The 23,315-nt window shown below is 38.7% G+C and overlaps 1 protein-coding gene across 1 annotated transcript in view; it reads left to right on the top strand.

Annotated features, from left to right (window-relative positions):
* SYCP2L (synaptonemal complex protein 2 like) overlaps positions 1-23,315 on the top strand; it is a 101,293-nt gene that overhangs the window by 48,269 nt on the left and 29,709 nt on the right. The gene's annotated exons all lie outside the window — the stretch shown is intronic.

Genomic DNA, 23,315 nt, shown 5'->3' with positions numbered 1-23,315 from the left:
TCCTAAACTAAATGACAAATCTAGGTATGTGACTTTTTTTTTTTTTAATGTGTGTTTATTTTTGAGAGCGCATGTGCACAAATGGGAGGGGCAGAGAGAGAGGGAGGCACAGAATCGGAAGCAGGCTCCGGGCTCTGAGCAGTCAGCACGGAGCCCGACGCGGGGCTCGAACCCACGAACCATGAGATCATGACCTGAGCCAAAGTCGGACATTTAACGGACTGAGTCCCCCCAGGTGCCCTGCGATTTTCAAAATTAATAAACCATGTTGACTGCTATTAGGGTGACTAGTTAATATATATGTCAATGGCCTGGGCTCTCCGTCTTTTCTGCATCTGACCACACCCCACGCAAGGAGAGAGTATTGTGTGCAGTTTTCCACATAATGATTTGAGCAGTGCTGGATTATTCTCCTGACCTATAGAGCTCTACCATTATACCCCCAGTGATATGCTTGGTGATGTCTTTTTCTGCAGCAAAACACTGAATATTCCCAGCCCAGGAAACGTGTATCCATCTGGCCATTAATTTGTCACTTTTCCATATAGGCCTATGAAAAATGGGTCATAGGACAAGTACCTTTTATAGCTTTATTGAGATCGTTGGAATTAAATAAACTGTACGTATTTAAAGTGTGGAATTTGACTTTTGACATATGTCTACACTGGGACCATCACTGCGATCAAGATAATGAACAGAGCCATCATCTCCAAGATACTCTTGCCCCTTTGAAATCCTTCTTCCCTTTCCATCCCCCTCACCTGCCCCTTGCAATCACTGATCTGCTTTTTGCCAGGATGAAAGAGATTGCGTTTTAGGAAATCTATCAATGGAATCAAAGAACAGGCACTCTTGGGTGCCTGGTGGCTCAGTGGTTGAGCGTCTGACTTTGTTTGGTTCAGGTCATGATCTTCTGGTTTGTGAGTTCGAGCCCCACATCAGGCTCTCTGCTGTCAGCACTGAGCCTGCTTTGGATCCTCTGTCCCCTTCTCTCTGTGCCTCCCCCGGTGACGTTTGCTCTCTCTCAAAAATAAATATTTTAAAAAGTACGCACTCTTTTCTCCCAGCTTCTCTCACTCAGCATAATTATTTTGAGATTTATCCACATTGTGTGTATCAATAGTTCGCTTTCATGTTGCCAAGTCCTAGTTCCTTCACGGATATACCACTATGTGTTCATCCAGTCACCTGTTGATGGCCATTTGAGTTCCCAGTTTTGTGTTATAAGTAAAGCACTTGGAATCAATGATAAGTCTTTGTACGGATATATATTTTCTCTGGAGTAAATACATAGGAATGGAATGACTAGATCATGGTTGGCGTACATTTAACTTTTAAAAAGCTGCCCAAACAGTTTTTCTAAGGTGGTTAAACTATCGAACACTCCCAAAGGTCTTTGAGAGTTCTAATTGCTCACATTCTTGCTAGTACTTGGTCATGTTAGTCTTTTTTTTTTTTTTTTTTATATATTCTGAGAGCACATGTGCAAGTGGCGGGGGTGGGGGGGCAGAGAGAAAGGGAGAGAGAGAATCCCAAGCTGACAGCGTGGAGCCCAGTGCAGGGCTTGAACCCATGAACTGTGAGATCATGACCTGAGCCGAAATCAAGAGTCACATGCTTAACCTTGAGCCACCCAGGTGTCCCAGTAATGTTAATCTTTTTAATCTTAGCCATTCCAGTGGGAGTGTAATGGTATTTCATTGTGGTTCTGATTTGCATTTCTGTAATGACTAATGGTGTCGAACATCCGTTCATGGGTTTATTATCCATCTTTCTGTATCTTCTTGGGTAATAAATCTTTAAATCCTATACTATTAAAAATGGGTTATTTGCTTTCTTGACCGGAAAGTTCTCTTTATAGGGGTGCCTGGGTGGCTCATTTCAAGTGTTGGACTCAACTTTGGCTTAGGTTGTGATCTCATGGTTTGTGGGTTGGAGCCCCAGTTTGTGGCTCCAAGCCCCATGTTGAGCTCTGTATTGAGAGTGCGGAGCCTGCTTGGGATTCTCTCTCCCCTTCTCTGCACCCCTCCCCTGCTTGTTTGCTCTCTCTCTCTCTCTCTCTCTCTCTCTCTCAGAATGAATAAACTTAAAAAAATTTTAAGTGTTCTTTGTATATTCTACATACAAGTCATAAGTCCTTGATCAACTATGTTTTGTGTTTATTTTCTGTATGTGGCTTTTTATTTTTATGTCTTTTTGAAATTTCCATGCATATTTATTTCAGGCCTGCTGGTACATAGCTAATACAGCTTAGATTTTAGACTAAATGCTAAATGCATTTACTAAAGGCATTCACTTCCATAGGTTAGTCTTCACCCTAAGGAATATCCCTAACGGAATGTATTATTTTTACCTCCCTTTGCTAAAGGAAGACACCAGAATGACTCAAGGGCATATCCCTAGAAAGTTTTGGCTTAAATAGAACAGTGTCTTTAAAGAGAAAAAGTTCTTTTAATTTTTTTAATGTTTATTTATTTTTGAGACAGAGAGCATGAATGGGGGAAGGGCAGAGAGAGAGGGAGACACAGAATCAGAAGCAGGCTCCAGGCTCTGAGCTGTCAGCACAGAGCCCGACACGGGGCTCGAACTCACGGACTGTGAGATCATGACCTGAGCTGAAGTTGGATGCTTAACCGATGGAGCCACCCAGGCGCCCCAAGAGAAAAAGTTCTTAATTTTTATTAAGCCCAATTGATTTATTTTCTTTTATACTTCATGCTATTTTTGTGACCTGCTTAAACAATCGTAGGCAAATCATGCTCAGTCATATGTTTCCCTACATTTTCTTCTAGGAGTTTTACAGTTTTAGATCTTATTTCAGTTATGAACCATTTTCTGTTAATTTTTATATATTGTGTGAAGTAAGGGTTGAAATTTCTTTCTCCTTTTCCCTCCCTGCCTTCTCCTTTCTTTCATATGGCTGTCCAGTTATTCCAGATCATTTATTGAAACAATTACTACTTCCGTTGAATTTTCCTGGAAACTTTGAAGGAATAAAAAAAAAAAAATATGTGTAGCTCTTTCTAGACCGTGCACCAGCATGCGTGTTGCACGTTCAGTTCCAGATCGCCACAATAAAGTGAGTGTTGCAATAAAGCAAGTCAAATGAATTTTTGGTTTCCTGATGTATACGGAGGTTATGATTACATTAAACTATAAAGCGTGCAATAGCATCATGTCTGGACAAACACTGTATATATCTTAATTTAAAACGTTATTCCTAAAAAAACTCTCTGAGCTTTCAGGGAGTTATTTTGCTGGGAAAGCCTCTTGCCTCCATGTTGGTGGCTGCTGAAAGTGGGGTGGCTGTGGCAGTGTCTTCAAATAAGGCAACGGTGACGTTTCCCACGTTAATTGATACTTCGTTTTATGAGCAATTTCTCTGTAGTAGAAGATGCTCTTTCATAGCATTTTACCCACAGTGAACTTCCCTCCAAATTGGAGCCCATCTTCTCAAACCCTGCTGCTGCTTTATCAACTAAGTATATGAAATGTTCTAAATCTTTTGCTGCCACCATAACCATCATCACGACCTCTTCACCATGAATAGATTCCATCCCAAGAAACCACTTTCTTTCCTCATCCACGAAGATCAACACTTTGTCTGTTCAAGTTTGATCATGAGGTTGCAGCAATTCAGTGCATCTCGAGGCTCCACTTCTAGTTCTCTGGCTGTTTCCACCCCACCTGCAGTTACTTCTCCACTGGAATCTTGACCCCCTTCAAAGTCATCCGTGAGGGTTGGAATCAACTTCTCCCCAAATCCTGTTCATGTTGATATTTTAACTTCTTCCTATGAATCATGAATATTCTTACTGGCATCTGGAATGGTGAATCCTTTCTAGGAGGCTTTCAACGGATTTCCCAGATCCATCAGAGAAATCCCTGTCCATGGCAGCAATAACCTTATGAGATAGATTCATTCATTCATTCATTCATTCATTCATTCATTCATTCATTTATGAGAGAGGAGACAACATGTGAGCAGGGAAGGAGCAGAGAGAGAGAGACACAGAATGCAAAGCAGGCTCCAGGCTCCTAGCTGTCAGCACAGAGCCCGATGCACGGCTTGAACCCACGAACTGTGAGATCATGACCCGAGCCGAAGTGGGACGCTCAACCCACTGAGCCACCCAGGCTCCCCATATATTCTTAAATAAGGCTTGAAACTTGAATGACTACTTGATCCATGGGCTGCAGGATAGATGTCGTTAACAGGCATGAAATAACATTCATCTTGTTGTATATCTCCACCAGAGCTCTTGGGTGACCAAGTACATTGCCAGTGAGTATTAAATCTTTTGAAAGGAATCTTTTCTTCTGAGTAGCAGTTCTCAGTGGTGAGCTTAAAACTTTCAGTGAGCCATGTTGTGAACAGATGTGCTCTCATCCAGGCTTTGTTGTTCCATTTATAGAGCACATACAGAGTAGATCTAGCATAATTCTTAAGGGCTTTTGGGATTTGGGAATGGTAAATGGGCGTTGCCTTTAAGTTCAAGTCAGCAGCTACATTACTCCCGAACCAGAGACCCAACCTGTCCTTTGAATCCAGGCATTGACTTCTCTAGCTATGGAAGTCCTAGATGGCATCTTCTTCCAACTGAAGTCTGTTTTGTCTGCCCTGAAGATCTGTTTAGAGTAGCCACCTTCAGTAATCACCTTAGCTAGATCTTCTGGATCTTGCTGCAGCCTCTGTATCAGCCCTTGCTGCCTAACCTTACACTTTTATGTTAGGGAGATGGTTTCTTTCCTTAAACCTCATGAACCAACTTCTGATAGATTCCAGCTTTTCTCCTGCAGCTTCCTCACCTCTTAGCCTTCAGGGAAGGCTGAAGGGAAGGTCCTGGCTGGCTTGATCTTCTCTCCAGACCACTAAAACTTTCTCTAGATAAGCAATTAGGCTGTTTTGCTTTATTATTTTTTTTTATTTTTATCTTTTTAAATCACTGATCACTGGAATAGCACTTCTAATTTACGACTTTTCCTTTGCATGCACAATTTGGCTGACTGCTGCAAGAGGCCTAGCGCTTTCAACATGGCTTCCTGAGAAAGTTTAATCATTTCTAGCTTTTTAAAGCTTTGAGGGAGAGAAAGTGTGCCTCTGCATATGAGTGGGAGAGGAGCCGAGAGGGAGGGGGAGAGAGAATCCCAAGCACCCTCTGCACTGTCAGTGCAGAGTCCCATGAGGGACTCAATCTCACAAACCATGAGATCATGACCTGAGCCTAAATCAAGAGTCGGACATGTAACTGACTGAGCCACCCAGGCACCCCTAATCATTTATAGCTTTTGACTTAAAGTGGAAGACATACAACTCTTTCTTTTACTTGAACACTTAGAAGCCATTGTGGCGTTATTAGTTGGCCTAATTTCCATATTGTTGTGTCTCAGGGTGGCCTGAAGAGAGATGTGGAAGCGGATGGTTGTGGCACGGGTTGTGGTGCCCGAAAACAATCATGATAGTAACCTCAAAGCTCACAGATCACCAATAACAAGTACAATGGAAAAGTTAGAAATATCGCAAGAATTACCAAAATGTTACACAAAGACCTAAAAGAGCAAATACCATTGGAAGAATGGTACTGAGAGACTTGCTTGATTACAGGGTTGCCCCAAACTTTAAATTTGTAAAAACAACAAAAGCCCAGAGTATCTGTGAAGGGGAATAAATCCAAGTGCAATGAAGCAAGTGATGCCTATATTCTGTAACATTGATCTATCGATCAGACTTTACATATCATCCGAATTACTGTAGCTTTACTATCTTAACTATATCTCATTTTGAAATGAGGTAGGGTTAGTCTTCCAACTTTTTTAAGTTGTTTTGACTATACTTAGTCCCTTTCATTTCCATATAAATTTTATCAGTTTTACAAAAACAGTCTTATAGATTTTGACTGGGATTGTATTAAATTTGTAGATCAATTTGGGGAGAATTGACATTGTAAGACTTTTCATGGTCTCAAATCTGGTGTATGTCTTCATTGATGTAGGACTTTCCATTAAAAAAAATTTTTTTTTAACATTTACTCAATTTTGAGAGTGAGAGAGACAGAGCATGAGAGGGGCAGAGAGAGGGGACACAGAATCCAAAGCAGACTCCAGGCTCTGAGCTGTCAGCAACAGGGCCCGATGCGGGGCTCGAACTCAGGCTGCGAGATCATGACCTGAGCTGAAGTCGGACGCTTACCCGACTGAGCCACCCAGGCGCCCCTATGTAGGACTTTTAAAATTTTGTTCAGTAATGTTTTATAGTCTTAAACCTATAAATCAGGGGTAAATTTAGAAAAATATATAAGTTTTCCATACTCTTATGTTCTTTTAAAATTTCAATTTCTGGTTGCCTATCCTATAGAAACACAGTTGATTTGTATATATCAATCTTAGATCCTGTAATCTTACTAAACCAACTTAATATTTTTCATAATCCACCTGATAGAATTTTATTTAACATCCAGCTCCTCGTAAAATTATAACTGCCTTTTCCTTGTGATGAGAACTTCTATGGTCTACCCTTAGCAACTTTCAAACATACCATGCAGCATCATTAACCATAGCCATCATGTACATTACAACCCCGGTATTTATCTTCTAACTGGAAGTTGTTAACTTTGGACCACTTTCCTCCACTTTTGACCACGCCCACCCTCCCAACTTCCACCTCTGGTGACCACAAAACTGGTCTTTGTTTTCTCTGGGTTTGAGTGCATTTTTATTTACTTTTGTTTTCATTCAAGTATAATTAATACACAGGGTTAGGGTAGGTTCGGGAGTATTGTATAATGATTCAACAATTCTGTACATTTCTTAGTGCTCATCAAGATAACCATACTCTGAACCCCCTTTATCTTTTTCACTCCTCCTCCTCCCCACCTCCCCTCAGGCAACAACCAGCTCTTTATATTTAAGAGTCTGGTTTTTTGTTTCCTTTATTAAATTCAACCTACGCATTGCAATCATACAGTATTTGTCTTTCTCTGACTTCCTTCACTTAGCCGTATACCCTCTAGGTTCATCCATGATGTTGTAAATGGCAAGATTTTATTTTTTTATGGTTGAGTGATACTCTGTGTATATTTACACCACATTTTTCCTCATCTATAAATGGGCATTAGTGTTGCAATTTTAAGTTGATTTTTTTTAATTCCATATATAAATAACATACTATAGTATTTGTTTTTCTTTGACTTATTTCACTTAGCATGTCTTCAAGGTCCGTCTGTGTCATTACAAATAGCAGGATTTACATTTTTATGGCTGAATAGTGTCCCACGTCGTCTTTATCTGTTCATCTGTCAAAAGGCAGGTTGTTTCCATATCTTAGTTATTGTCAATAACACTATAATGCACACGAGGATGCAGATATCCCTTCCGCAGTGATTTTATTTCCTTTGGATATGTATCCAGAAGTGGAATTGTTGGATCGTATGGTAGTTCTATTTTTAATTTTTTGGGAAACCTCCATACTAGCTGTTCAGTCTTCCATAGTGGCTGTATCAGTTTACATTTCCACTAATAGGGCACCAGGGTTTTCTTTCTTCCGCATCCTCACCAACGCTTGTACTCTCTTGTCTTTTTGATAGGAGTTCTAACAGGTGCGAGGTAATACCTCATTGTGGTTTTGATTTTTCTTTCCCTGAGTAGTGGTGTTGAGCACCTTTGCATATACATATTCGCCACTTGAATATCTTCTCTGGAAAAATTTCTCCTCAAATCCCCTGCCTTATTTTTAAATGAGGTTGCTTGTTTTTTTCTGTTATTGAGTTGTAGGAGTTCTTCATATATTTTGGATATCAACTCCTTACCAGAACAGGATTTGCAAATACTTCCTTCCTTTCTGTAAACCGCATTTTTTATTTTGTGTTTCTTTTGCAGTGCAGAAGCCTTTTAGTTTGATGCAGTCCCAGTTTTTAAATATTTGCTTTTGTTGCTTTTGGTGTTCTGTACAAAAAATTGTTGCAAAGACCAATGTCAAGAAGCTTTCTTCGTGTGTGTGTGTGTGTGTGTGTGTGTGTGTGTGTTTCTAGGAGACATGTGGTCTCAAGTCTTACACTTAAGTCTTTAATCCATTTGAATTAATATTTGAGTATTGGAAGAAAGGGGTCCAATTTAATTCTTTTGCATGTGGTTATCCAGTTTCCCTGCATCACTTATTGAAGAGACTGTTTCCTCATTGATTGTTCTTGGCCCCCTTTTCAAATATTAGTTGGCCAAATATGTCAGAAATACCTCTGGCAATATTCTTTGTTCTGAGAACTATTTAGTATGATGTTAGTGTGCTTTCTTTTTATTAGTGTAAGTATGGCAAATCTTTTCCTATCGTGCTTTAAACCTCTTTGGGTCTGTATATTTAAGGCGGGTTTATTATAGGCAGGATTTGGTTGTGCTTTGCTATTTATCTCAGTATGATGGTCTGTTCTTTAATTGGGATAAACCATTTACATTTCATATGATTATATGGTTGTATTTGTTTTCTATTACCTTGCTATTTGTTTTCTATTTGTCATGTCTGTTTTTTGTTCCACTTTTCCTGATGTGTTTAGATAAATGAGTATGTTTAATGACTCCATTTTATCTCCTTTGTCAGTTTATTTGTATAACTTTGGTGGTTTTAATAGTTTATGATCTATATACACATTTAACTTACCATCCTCAATCTTCAGGGAATATTATATTGCTTTACACATTAACCCTTAAACATGACTTGAGTTTTTGCTACTTTTATCATGCAATTTACTTCTACATAGGCTATAAACTTCTAATTTATTATTATTTCTAATTGTTATAATTTGTAAAAACTTTAAAAGTAAGAATTTATGTTTTGTCACATACTAACTAGTTCTGCTCTTCATTCCTTTGTACAGGTAGAAATTTTGATCTGTTATTATTTCCCTTTAAAGATTTTCAATATTTTTGTGCAGGTCTGTTGCTGATGAATTCTTACAATTTTACATGTCTGATAAAGTCTGCTTCAACTTTGTTTTTGAAAGATATTTTCACTGGATATAGAATTCTAGGCTGAGTTTTTTATTCCAATATTTAAAGATGCTGCTGCATTGTTTCTCACTTGATTGTTTCTGATGAGAAGTCCGTTATAATTCTTATTTATTCCCTTATGTGTAAGGTGATGTTTTTCCCTGATAGTGCTTTTCAGATTTTCTCTTTATTAATAATTTTAAACAATTTCATTGTGATGTGTCTTGGTGTAGTTTTTTGTTTTTGTTTTCATGTTTCTTGAGCTTAGGGATTGTTGAGCTTCTTGGATATGTTGGCTTATAGGTTTTGTTTTTTGTTTTTTTTTTTTATTAAATGTAGGAGATTTTAGCCATTACTTCTTGAAAGATTTAGTCTTATTCGCTTTTTCCTGTCCTTCAAGGTCTCCAATTCTACGTGTTAGCCTATATCGTACAGCTTACATATGAATTTTAATTTATTGTGATTTTTTTTTACTGTTTGTTTTTTAAATTTAATTTCAAGCTAGTTAACATACAGTGTAGTCTTGGCTTCAGGAATAGAACCCAGTGATTCATCTCTTACATATGACACATAGAGATGGTTTTGCCTCTTATGGTTTGCCTCCCTCTGTTTTTTCCTTTTCCTGTTTTTTTCCCTTTATCTTATTTTTTTCCCCTTCCTCTGTGTTCATCTGTTGAGTTTCTCAAATTCCACATATGAGTGAAATCATATGATATCTCTTTCTTTGACTGGCTTATTTCACTTAGCATAATACCTTCTAGTTCCATCCATATTGTTGCAAATGGCAAGATTTCATTCTTTTTTCATCACCAAGTAGTATTCCAGTGTGTGTGCGTGTGTGTGTGTGTGTGTGTGTATACATACATACATACATACATACATACCACATCTTCTTTGTCCATTCATCAGTTAGTGGACATTTGGGTTCTTTCAATAATTTGGCTATTGCTGATAGTGTTTCTATAAACACTGGGGTGCACGTACCCTTTCAAATCAGCATTTTTGTATCCTTTGGATAAATACCTAGTAGTGCAATTCCTGGGTCATAGGGTAGTTCTATTTTTAATTTTTTGAGGAACCTCCACACTGTTTTCCAGAGTAGCTACACCAGTTTGCAGTCCCACCAACAGAGCAAAAGTGTTCCCCCCTCTCCACATCCTTGCCAACATCTGTTGTTTCCTGAGTTATGAATTTTAGCCTTTCTGACAGATGTGAGGTGGTATTTCATTGTGATTTTGATTTGTATTTCCCTGATGATGAGTGATGTTGAGCATCTTTTTGTGTGTCTGTTAGCCATCTGGAGGTCTTCTTTGGAAAAGAAGCCTTTGATGTCTTCTGCCCATTTCTTCACTGGATTATTTGTTTTTTCAGTGTTGAGTTTGGTAAGTTGTTTATAGATTTTTGGATACTAACCCTTTATCTGATATGTCATTTGCAAATATTCTTCTCCCATTCCATCATTTGCCTTTTAGTTTTGTTAATTGATTCCTTTGCTGTGCAGAGCTTTTTATCTTGAGGTCCCCATAGTTCATTTTTGCTTTTATTTTCCTTGCCTCCAGAGACCTGTCAAGTAAGAAGTTGCTGTGGCTGAGGTCAAAGATGTTGTTGACTGTTTTTTCCTGTAGGATTTTGATGGTTTCCTGTCTCACATCCATTTTGAATTTATTGTTATGTATGGAATAAGAAAGTGGGCCAGTTTCATTCTTCATGCCGTTGTCCAGTTCTCCCAGAACCATTGTTAAAGGAACTGTCGTCTTCTACGTTAGATACTCATTCCTGCTTTGTCAAAGATTAGTTGGCCATATATTTGTGGGTCCATTTCCGGGTTCTCTATTTCATTGATCTATGTGTCTGTGTCAATGCCAATACCATACTATCTTGATAACGATAGCTTTGCAATACAGCTTAAAGTCTGGAATTGTGATGCCTCCAGGTTTTGGTCTTCTTTTTCAACATTACTTTGGCTATTCAGGTCTTTCCCTGAATACAAATTTTTGGATTGTTTGTTCTAGCTCTGTGGAGAATGCTGGTGTTACTTCAACAGGGATTGCACTGAATGTGTAGGTTGCTTTGGGGAGTATTGACATTTTAACAATATTTGTTCTTTCAGTCCATGAGCACGGAATATTTTTCCATTTCTTTGCATCTTCTTCAGTTTCCTTCATAAGCTTTCTATAGTTTTGAGCACACAGGTCTTTTACCTCTTTGGTTAGGTTTATTCCTAGGTATCTTATGTTTTTGGTACAATTGTAGATGGGATTGACTCCTTGATATGTCTTTCTGTTGCTTCATTATTGGTGTATAGAAATCAACCAGTTTCTATACAGTGATTTTATATCCTGTGACTTTGTTGAATTCATGTGTCAGCTCTAGCAGTTTTTGGGTGGAGTCTTTTAGGTTTTCCATGTAGAGTATCGTCTCATTTGCAAAGAGTGAAAGTTTGACTTCTTTCTTGCCAGTGTGGATGCCTTTTATTTCTTTTTGTTGTCTGATTGCTGAGGCCAGGACTTGCAGTCCTATATTGAACAACAGTGGTAAGAGTAGACCTCCCTGTCATGTTCCTGATCTTGAGGGGAAAGCTCTCAGTTTTTCTCCATTGAGGATGATGTTAAGTGTTTTCATATTGGTTTTTATGATGTTAAGTTATATTCCTTGTATCCCTACTTTCTTGAGGGTTTTTCTCAAGAAAGGATGCTGTATTTTGTCAAATGCTTTCTCTGCATCTACAGGATCGTATGGTTCTTATCCTTCTCTTAATATGGTGTATCATGTTGATTGACTTGCAAACATTGAACCAGCCCTGCAGACCAAGAATGAATCCCACTTGATTATGGTGAGTAATTCTTTTAATGTACTGTTGAATTTGATTTGCTACTATCTTGTTGAGAATTTTTGCATCCAGGTTCATCAGGGATATTGGCCTGTAATTCTTTCTAATGAGGTCTTTTCTGATTTTTGGAATCAAGGTAATGCTGGCTTCATAGAATGAGTTTGGAAACTTTCCTTCTATTTGTATTTTTTGTAACAATTTGAGAAGAATAGGTCTCTTCTTTAAATGTCTGGTAGAATTACCTTGGGAAGCCATCTGGCCCAGGACTCTTAATTGTTGGGAGACTTTTGATAACCGATTCAATTTCTTTCCTGGTTATGGTCCTGTTCAAATTTTCTAGTTCTTCCTGGTTGAGTTCTGGTAGTATGAGAGTGTCTAGGAATTCGTCCATTCCAGGTTGTCCAGTTTGTTGGCATATAACTTTTCATAGTATTGTCTTATAATTGTTGGCATTTCTGTGGTTTTGGTTGTGATCTCTCTGCTTTCATTTGTGATTTGATCTATTTAGGTCCTCTCTCCTTTTGGGAAGTCTAGCTAGGGGGTTATCAATTTTGTTTATTCTCTCAAAGAACCAGCTCTTAGTTCATCTGTTCTACTGACCTTTTTTTTTTTTTTTATCCTGTATCATTTATTTCTACTCTAATCTTTATTTCCTTTATTCTGCTGGCTTTGGACTTTATTTGCTGCCCTTTTAGGTGTAACATTAGGTTGTATAGTTTGGGACCTTTTTGCTTCTTGAGATAGGCCTGAATTGCCATGTATTTTCCTCTTAGGACTGCCTTTGCTGCATCCTAAAGGTTTTGGACTGTCATATTTTCATTTTCATTTGCTTCCATGTATTTTTTTAATTTCTTTAAATTCCTGGTTAACCCATTCATTCTTTAGTAGGATGTTCTTTAACCTCCATATCTTTGAGGGCTTTCCAAATTTTTTTCTTGTGGCTGATTTCAAGTTTCATAGCATTGTGGTCTGAAAACCTGCATGGTATGATCTCAGTCTTCTTGTACCTGTTGAGGGATGATTTGTGACCCAATATGTGATGTATTCTGGAGAATTTTCTCAGTGCACATGAGAAGAATATGTATTCTTGCTGCTTTAAGATGAAATGTTCTGAATATCTCAGTTAAGTCTATCTGGTTCAATGTGTCATCAGCGCCATTGTTTCCTTATTAATTTCTGCTAAGATGATCTGTCCATTGTTGTAAGTACAGTATTAAAGTCTCCTACAATTATGGTATCTTTATCAATCAGTTTATGTTTGTGATTAACTGGAAGCACCCAAATATATAAACCAAGTTGGGAGTACTATTTACAATTGTTAGCTCTGCTTGATGAATAGACTTCTTAATTATGATATGATGCCCTTCTTTATCTCTTGTTACAATCTTCATTTTAAAATCTAGTTTGTCTGATGTAAGTATGGCTACTCCAGCTTTCTTTTGACATAGATTAACATGATACACGGTTCTCCATCCCCTCACTTTCAATCTGCAGGTGTCCTCAGGTCTAAAATAGTCTCTTGTAGGCAGCATGTAGATGGATCTTGTTTTTTTAATCCATTCTGCACCCTATGTCTTTTGACTGGGGCATTTAGTCCATTTGCATTCAGAGTGATTAGAAGATATGAATTTAGCGCCATTGTGTTGTCTGTAGATCTCATGTTTGTGGTGATGTTTTCTGGTCCTTTGTAGTCTTTTCTGGTTTCCACTCAGAGTCCCCCTTAGGATCTTGCAGGGCTGGTTTAGTGTTTACAAACTCCTTTAGGTTTTGTTTCTCTGGGAAAGCCTTTATTATTCTGAATGACAGTCTTGCTGGGTAAGGATTTTTGCCTGCACATTTTTCCTGTTCACACTGAATATTTCCTGCCACTCCCTTCTGACCTGTCAAGTTTCAGTGTAGAGGTCTGCTACTACCCTTGTGTGTCTACCCTTGTAGGTTAAGGATCTTTTGTCCTTAGCTGCTTTCAGAATTCTCTATCCTTAGATTTTGCAAGTTTCACTATGCCATGTTGTGGTGTTGACCTGGTCCGTTGATTTGAAGGCTGTTCTCTGTGCCTCTTGGACTTGAATGCCTGCTTCCTTCCCTAGATTAGGGAAGTTCTCAGCTATAATTTGTTCAAATAAAACTTCTACCCCTCTTTCTGGCTCTTCTTCTGGGACTCTTATGATACAGATACTGTTTCATTTCGTGGAATCCCTTGGTTCTGTAAGTCTCCCCTCATGATCTAGTAACTTCCTTTCCCTCTTTTTTTTTCCAGCTTTATTATTTTCCATAGTTTTATCTTCTATTTCAACTATTCTCTCTTCTGCTTCTTCCATCCTCGCTGTCACTGTATCTAGTTTGTTTTACATCTCAGTCATAGCTTTTTTTTTTTTTAATTCATCCTAACTAGTCCTTACATCTTTGATCTCTGTAGAAGAGGTTTCTCTGGTGGCTTCTATGCTCTACTCAAGCCCAGTTATTAGTCTTATGACTGTTGTTCTAACTTCTAACAGTAAGTCCCTGGCTATGATTTCTTGACCTTTCTTTGGGGGAGAATTCTTCTATCTTGGCACTTTGGCTAAGCTTATGTCTTTTGTGTTTTAAAAGCTTGTTATGTGTCCTGCACCTGAGAGTACTACTATATTAGAAAGGGGTTATACGCCGTTCAGGGCCTAGCACTCCAGGAAGTGTTTCTGGTGTATGTTTTGTGCACTCTGCTATTGGGTTTCAGCTGCTCTATCCCACTGGTCAGTCCTCTGCAGAGCTTCTCCTTGTTTGCATTGGTAGGGTGTTTGGACTTTTAATTAAGTGTACTTTTATTTATTGAAATAACCCTGGGGAAAAATGGGGGTGAGGTGGGGAGGCCTAATCCCATAAAAAGAGAGAAGGAAAGGGAACAACAACATAAAGGGAATCAAAAAACTTTAAGGCTTGGGGCGCCTGGGTGGCGCAGTCGGTTAAGCGTCCGACTTCAGCCAGGTCACGATCTCGCGGTCCGTGAGTTCGAGCCCCGCGTCAGGCTCTGTGCTGATGGCTCAGAGCCTGGAGCCTGTTTCTGATTCTGTGTCTCCCTCTCTCTCTGCCCCTCCCCCATTCATGCTCTGTCTCTCTCTGTCCCAAAAATAAATAAACGTTGAAAAAAAAATTAAAAAAAAAATGTTTTAAAAAAAAAAAACTTTAAGGCTTATTTCAAGGAAAAGAAAGGGAAAAAAAGAGATAAGAAGGAAAAAGAAAAGAATAAAAAACCCGGTCCAAGAAAAAAAAAAAAAAAGATAAGATGACAAAAAACAAATCAAACTATGAGCCTGATTGCTAAAGAAAAAAAATGAGGAAAAAAGCAACAGCTGTCTGTTGGTGCCTAGGGATGCTCACTGTGCTAGTCTGAAGAAGAGGCTGATGTTGGCTCAGTGTCCATCTCGCCCCCGTAAATAAGCAGTTGCCAGACATGGAGGGGCAGGGTTTGGTGTAAGTGGATCCTGCCTCCGCTGGGGTCCACTGTGCTCCTCCCTGCAATACCACCTTTTTGGTTTTGAGAAGGAAAATGGTGCCACCCCACTCTCTCATCCCTAGACCAGGGCTCTCAACCCCCACTGTTCTGGTAGCCCTCCCAGAATAGCAAGGGCAGTCAGCTTGCCCTGCATCACAACGATCCTGTACTTCCTCTTTGGCACACATCGGGGATTCAAAACCCAAAGTTTTAAAGGACTTGGCGTGGATCCATTCCTCTCCTGAGTGGAGCCTCTCCACGCTGCTGATGAAAGGCCTTTGGCTGACACCTGCAGGGTCTTCTGTCTTTGGGGAGGCAATAAACAGTCTCCCAAAGGTACTCCAGGAAGGGGACTGTTCTCTCCCAGTGTGCCCAGAGTTCTCTATACCATGCTATGAACTCCATGGCCGGCTCCCTCCTTACAAACATGCACCATGGCGCCACTCTGGAGAGTCACGCACTTCTGAAACCTCAGAGTATGATCTCCAAAAGATGTTTGCAAAAATGAACTAGGACATTAGCACTTCTTGTTCCCCAGTCCATGGTCCAGAGAGGTTTTCCTCCCGTGGTAACTATATGCCACACTTTCTCAACGCCTCCTTCACTTGCTCTCCCTTTTATCTCTCCATAGAAAGGATTCCCTCTCCTCCATGGCTGTGCCATTTTCTTTCCCCCAATTCACATCACATACCTCTCTCCTGCCAAGCTATCTCCCTCAAACTGTGGAGATCCTTCTGCCACTCCACAGATCTATTTCCTGGGTGTCCCAAGTAATCTGACCTCAATATAGTTGTGTTTGAGGGACAAGGATAGCCCAGGGTCCCCCTAATTCTCCACCATCTTAACTCCTCTTTGTCTCTACCCTGATTCTCTCTTGCTGCTCTTTAAATTTTTTCTTTTTAGCTACTTTTGGTCACTTTAATTAATATGCATCTTGTTGTGAATTTTAGGTGACTGAATTTTTGGGAGGGATCTTGGGTTGAACTTAGGATGGAATCTCTGTACCTCCTGGATCTGGATATCTGTTTCCTTTCCTTGATTAGGGAAGTTTTCAGACATGATCTCTTCAAATTTCTGCCCCCTTTTCTCTCTTCTGGGATTGCTATAATATGAATGTTACTATGGTTGATGGAGTCAGAGTTCCCTAAGTCTATAGTTGTTTTTCATTCAGCTTAGACTTTCTATTCTGTCTTTCAGGTCATTAATTCATTTTCTGCTGCATCTAGACTGTTATTTATTCCATCAAGTATATTTTTCAAATTTCATTTATTGAGTTGTTCATCTCTGTTCTTTTTAGTCTCTGTGTTAAGGGTCTTACCGATGTTCTCCACTCTCAAGTCCTGTGAGTATCTTTATGATCATTACATTAAATTCTCTATCAGGCATATTACTTCTGTCTGTTTTGCTTTGGTCTCTTGGTTTTGGTCCTATTCTTTCACTTGGGAGATGTTTCTCTTATTTCGTCTGACTCTGTGTCTATTTCTATGTGTTAGAAAAGTCAGCTACTTCTCTTGTTCTTAGGAGGTTCTGTTCTGTAGTGCCCTGTACTACAGTGTCCCTTGTTCCCCAGGGACTGGGACTTCAGGGAGTGTCTCTTATTTGTTTTGCGTATGCTCTGCTATTGAATCTTGGCCTCTTTTACCTTCAGTCCAGATCTCTGCAGATCTCTGCTGCCCTAATGTGGGCCAGCAAGGTGTTTGGTGGTCTGCTTGCAAAATGAGACCCACCCATGCCGCTACTGGAACTGAATTCCCACAAAATGTGGGGGTCAGGAGATGTGGTATTGGCGGTGTTTGTGCTGGTCTTCTGGGGAAAGGGGTCTGTCGTGATGGGGCTGAGACCAGAGTGACTCGGAAGGGCTGATGCACTGAAGTATGTGGGGTTGGGGGTATGGGATATTGTGGTTTGGTGCAAGCAAGTTAAATAAGGAGTGCCAGGGCCACTTAGGTGACCATTGTTTATGCTGGGGCATGAGGGAGGGAAATAGCATCTGCCAGCTCCCTTGTTGTTGGAAGGGTACCCTCATGATCCCTGTCCCTCTAGGCTGCTCCCTGAAATGAGCAAATCACCCTCCCACCTGCCCCCAGCATTATTCATATTCCTAGTTCTATCTGTATATACACAGGCTTTTCCTCCTGTTGTCTCTTTAATGCTGTCTCTCTAATGTCATCTGGGCTCCCCCAGATCCAAGCTTGCCAATTTTTAAAATTCCAGGCTTTAAGTCTGGCTGATTTTACAAACTTATAAATTCAGCTTCTTACTTTCAAAGGCAAATGTTACAGAGATCTGTCCTCCCTATTTGTGGGCTGCCCAGTGCCGAAGTCTGTTTTCTGCCCTTCTCTGCAACATTGGTCCTATTCCTGCTGCAGATGGCCACTGTCCGTTTTACTCCCAGAACCTGTCTTTGCCTTTCCTACCTTTGATATGGCCTCTTCCCTACCTTTAGTTGTGTAGTTTGTTCTGTCAGTCTTGGAGTTGTTTTGGGGGTTTATTCTGACATGGTTCTTGTCCCCTTGTATCCACGGGACAAGATGAACTTAAGGTCTTCCTACTCTACTATCTTCCTAGCCAACTCCCCAAACTGATGATTACCAGAGAGGAGATGGGGGAAATAGGTGTACTCTTTAATCCCCATCCCCTATTGAAAAGTACGTTTATTCTATATGCTAACTAACTTGGATATAAATTTAAAAATAAATAAAACAAAACAAAAAATACATTTATAATGATGAAAAAATAAATGATACTAGATATAGAAAACCCTATAGTTTCCACCAAAAACTACTAGAGCTGATAAATGTAAAGTCAATATACAGAAATCTGTTGCATTCTTTTACAGTGATAATGAAGCAGGAGAAAGTGAAATTAAGAAAACAACCCCATTGACAACTACACCAAAAACACTAAAATAGGCAGGAATAAACTTAACCAAAGAGGTGAAAAGCCTGTACTCTGAAAACTATAAAACACTTGTAAAAAATTTCAAGTTGATGCCAAGAAATGGAAAGACATTCCATGCACATGGGTTAGAAGGACAAACATTGTTAAAAACGTCTATACTACCCAAAGCAATCTATACACTTAATGCAATCCCAATTAAAATGCCCATGGCATTTTTAATGGAGCTAAAACAATTCTATACTTTGTATGAAACCATAAAAGATAGTGAATATCCAAAGCAATCTTAAAACATAACAAAACTGGAGGTATCACGATTTCAGACTTCAGGTTATATTACAAAACAGCAGTGATAAAAACAGTATGGTGCTGGCATAAAAATTGACTCAGATCAATGGAATAGAACAAAACCCAGAAATAAACCCACAATTAAGTGGTCATTCAATCTTTGACAAAAGAGAAATGGATATACAGTGGGAAGAAGACAGTCTCTTTAACAAATAGTGTTGGGAAAACTGGACAGCCACTTGCATAAGCATGAAACTGGACCACTTTCTTTCACCATACACAAAGATAAATTAAAAATAAATTCAAGACCTAAATGTGAGACCTGAAACCAAAAACATCTAGAAGAGAACACAGAGAGCAATATGACATTAGCCATAGGAAAATTTCTGTTTGTTGCCTCTAGAGGCAAGAGAACTATGGAGTAAAAAACCATTGGGACTACTGCAAGATAAAGTTAGTGTGTGGTGAAATGTTCAACGAAACCAAATGATAACCTACAGAATGGGAGAAGATATTTGCAAATAACGTATCCAATAAAAGGTTAGTATCCAAAATATATAAAGAACTGATAAACTTCGACACCCAAGAAGCAATCTCATTTAAAAATGGGCAGGTGCCATGAACAGACATTCCTCCAAAGAAGACCTCTGGGGGTGCCTGGGTGGCGCAGTCGGTTAAGCGTCCGACTTCAGCCAGGTCACGATCTCGCGGTCCGTGAGTTCGAGCCCCGCGTCGGGCTCTGGGCTGATGGCTCAGAGCCTGGAGCCTGTTTCCGGTTCTGTGTCTCCCTCTCTCTCTGCCCCTCCCCCGTTCATGCTCTGTCTCTCTCTGTCCCCAAAAAAATAAATAAACGTTGAAAAAAAAAAATTAAAAAAAAAAAAAAGAAGACCTCTGGATGGCCAATAGACACATGAAAATATGCTCAACATCATTCATCAGAAAAATGCAAATCAAAACCAAAATGAGATATTACCTCATACCTGTCATAATGGCTGAAATCAAAAACACAAACAGCAGGTGTTGTTGAGGATGTGGAGAAAAAGGGAACCTCTTGCATTGTTGGTGGGAATGCTAATTGGTACAGCCGTTGTGGAAAACGGTATAAAGTTTCCTCAAAAAAATTAAAACTGAAATACTATATGATCCAGTAATCCTATTGCTGGTTATTTACCTGAAGAAAACAAAAACACTAATTTGAAAAGATATATGCACCCGTATGATTATTGTACCACTATTTACAATAGCCAGGATATGGAAACCAAGTGTTCATCAACAGATGAATGGATGAATGTTAAAAATAAAACTATCCTATGATCGAGCAATCACCCACCTGGTATTTTCCAAAAACACAAAAACACTAATTCAAAGTTACATATGCACTCGTATGTTTATGGAAGTTATTTACAATAGCCAAACGATGGAAGCAGCCCAGGTGTCCTCGTGTGAACTAATAAGTTTTAACATAAAATTAAAAAAAAATTTCGAATATGCAGAACAAAGAAATGGTTGAGATAATTTTTAGTGTATACTTCAGTAGCATTAAGTACATGTACTTTGTACAACCATCCCCACTAGTCAATCCATAGAACTCTTTATCTTGCAAAACAAACTCTTTACCCATTTTTTGTATAGTTGACATGCAGTATTTCAGTTGTACGTCCTAGTGATTCAACAATTATATATGTTTATGTATAAATTGGATACGTTATATAAATCACATAGTATTTCTCTTTCTCTGACTTCTTTCACTTAGCAGAATACCCTCGAGTTCCATCCATCACAAATGGGAAGATTTAATCGTTTTATGGCTGAGTAATATTCCATTGCATATTGTACCATATCTTCATTTTTTTAATCTGTCAGCGGACACTAAGGTTGCTTCCATATCTTCACTATTGTAAATAGTGCTGCAGTAAACACAGGGCACGTGTGTCTTTCAAATATGTCTTTGTTTTATTCAGGTAAATACCTGGAAGTCGAATTGCTGGGTTGTACGGTATTTCTATTTTTAATTTTGAGGAAACGGCATACTGTTTTCCATAATGGCTGCACCAATTTACATTCCTACCTTTTCTCTACATCCTCACCAACACTTGTTATTTCTTGTTTGATACTTGCATTTCCAACAGGTGTGAGGTGATATCTCACTGTGGTTTTGATTTGCATTTCCCTGATTAGTGGCATCTCTGCATGTGTCTGTTGGTCATCTTTATGTCATCTTTGGGAAAGGTCTATTCAGGTCCTCCACACATTTTAGAATTACTTGTCTTTTTGGTGTTGACTTATATCAGTGCTTCATATATTTTGGTTATTAACTCCTTACCTGATAAATCAGTTACATATATCTTCTTTCATTAAGTAGGTTGTCTTTTCCTTTTGTCGATGGTTTCCCTTGCTGTGCAAAAGCTTTTTATTTTGGTGTAGTCCCAATGGTTTGTTTTTGCTTTTGTTGCCCTTGCCTGAGAAGACCATGAAAAATATTGTTATAGCTGATGTCCATGAGTTTACTGCCTATTTCCTTCTAGGAGTTTTATGGTTGCAGTTCTTCTATTTAGGCCTTTGTTCCACTTGAGTTTATTTTTTGTATGGTGTAAGAAAGTGGTCCAGTTTCATTCTTTTGCATGTACCTGTCCATTTTTCTCAACACCACGTATTGAAGAGATTGTCTTTTCCCCATAGTGTGTTCTTTACTCCTTTGCTGTAGATTACTTGACCATATAACTGTGGGTTTATTTCTGGACTGTCTGTTCTATTGATCTGTGTGTCTGTATCTGGGCCAGTACCATACTGTTTTGATTACTAAAGCTTTGTAATATAATTTGAAATTTGGGACTGGGATACTGCCATTTTCCTTCTTTTTTTCTCAAGGTTGCTTTGGATATTGGGGGTCTTTTGTGGTTCCATACAAATTATTCCAGTTAAAAATACTCTGGTATTTTGATGGAAGTTGTATTGAATCTGTAGATTGCTTTGGATAGCATGGACATTTTAACAGTATTATTCCAATTCATGAACACAGTATATCTTTCCATTATTTATATCATTTTCATTAGCTTTCATTGACATTCTACAGTTCTCAGAGTATAGGTCTTGCACTACTTTGGTTAAATTTATTTTTAAGGTGTTTTTTTTTGGTGTAATTTTATATGGGTTGTTTTAACAACTTCCCTGGTAGTTCATTATTGGTGTATAAGAATGCAACAGATTTCTGTACACTTGTATCTGCAACTTTACTGAATTCATTTATTCTAATAGTTTTTTGGTGGAGTCTTTATGGTTCCTATATGCAGTATTATGGCATCTGCGAATAGTGACAGGTTTTTTTTTTTTAATGTTTTATTTATTTTTGAGGGAGACAGAGAATGTGAGTGGGTTGGGGCAGAGAGAGAGAGAGAGAGGCACAGATTCTGAAGCAGGCTCCAGGCTCTGAGCTGTCAGCACAGAGTCTGACACGGGGCTTGAACTCACGAGCTGTGAGATCATGACCTGAGCTGAAGTTGGATGCTCAACCAACTGAGCCACCCAGGTGCCCCGAATAGTGACAGTTTTCCTTCTTCCTCATGAATTTGTGTTTATTTCTTGTCTGCTGCAGCTAGGCCTTCCAGTACTATGTTGAGTAAAAGTGATGATAGTAGGCATCCTTATTGTCGCTGATCTTAGAGTAAAAGCTTTCGGCCTTTCACCGTGGAGTAGGATATTAGCTGTGGGTTTGTCATATGTGGTTTTATTACATTGAGGTATGTTCTCTTAAAACTTACGTTGAGAGTTTTTATTACAAATGGATGTAGAATTTTGTCAAATGTTTTTTTCTGCATCTTTTGAGATCATCGTATTACTTTTACCCTTCATTTTGTTAATGTGTGTATCACGGTGATTGATTTGTGGCTATTGTACCATCCTTGCATTCCTGAAATAAATACCACTTGATTGTGGTGAACGATCCTTTTCATGTGTTACTGAATTCAGTTTGCTGATATTTTTTTGAGGATTTTTGAATCTATGTTCATCAGGAATATTGGTCTGGTTTTTTTTTTCTTTTTGTAATATAACTCTGTACCATTAAACTATAGCTCCCAATTTCCCCCTCCCCGATCCCCTAGTCTGAATATGACTAGCATAGGTATACCATATAAATTTGTCCTTTTGTGTCTGGCTTATTTCACTTAGCATAATGTTTTCAAGATCCATTCGTGTTGTAACTTTTGTTAGAATTTTCTTTCTTTTGAAGATTGAATATACATACATACCACATTTTGCTTATCCATTTATCCTTCAGTGGACATTTGGGTGGCTTCCACCTTTTAGCTATTGTGAATAATGCTGCTATGAACATGGGTGTTTGAATATCTGTTTGAATTCCTACCTTCAATTCTTTTGCATGTATCCAGAAGTGGAATTTATGTAAAACAGTCTAGTTTTAATTTTTTGAGATTCTCCAGAACAACTGCATCATTTTATATTCCTACTAACAGTGCACAAGGGTGTGAATTTCTCCACCCTGGCCAACACCGTTGTTTTTGATAATAGTCATGCTAATGCACGTAAGACAGTATCTTTCTGGGGGTTTGAGTTGCTTTTATAATTACTGATGTTGAGATTCTTTTCATGTGCTTATTGGCCACTTGCATATGTTACTTGGAGAAATGGCCAAGTAATTAAATTTGCTTATTTATTGTTGAGTTGTAGGAGTTCTTTGCATATTTTAGATATTAACTGTATCAAATATGTGATCTGAAAATATTCCACTCTATGGGCTGTTTTTTCACTTCGTTGATTATCTTGGTGCACAGAAGTTTTTAATTTGATAAAGTCCAATGTATTTTTTTCTTTTGTTGCTATGTTATTGGTGTCATA

This window comes from Lynx canadensis, chromosome B2 (genome assembly GCF_007474595.2).
Source record: "Lynx canadensis isolate LIC74 chromosome B2, mLynCan4.pri.v2, whole genome shotgun sequence".
Classification (NCBI taxonomy): domain Eukaryota; kingdom Metazoa; phylum Chordata; class Mammalia; order Carnivora; family Felidae; genus Lynx; species Lynx canadensis.
Note: the sequence above shows the minus strand (reverse complement) of the source record. Positions and strands in the feature narration are given on the sequence as shown.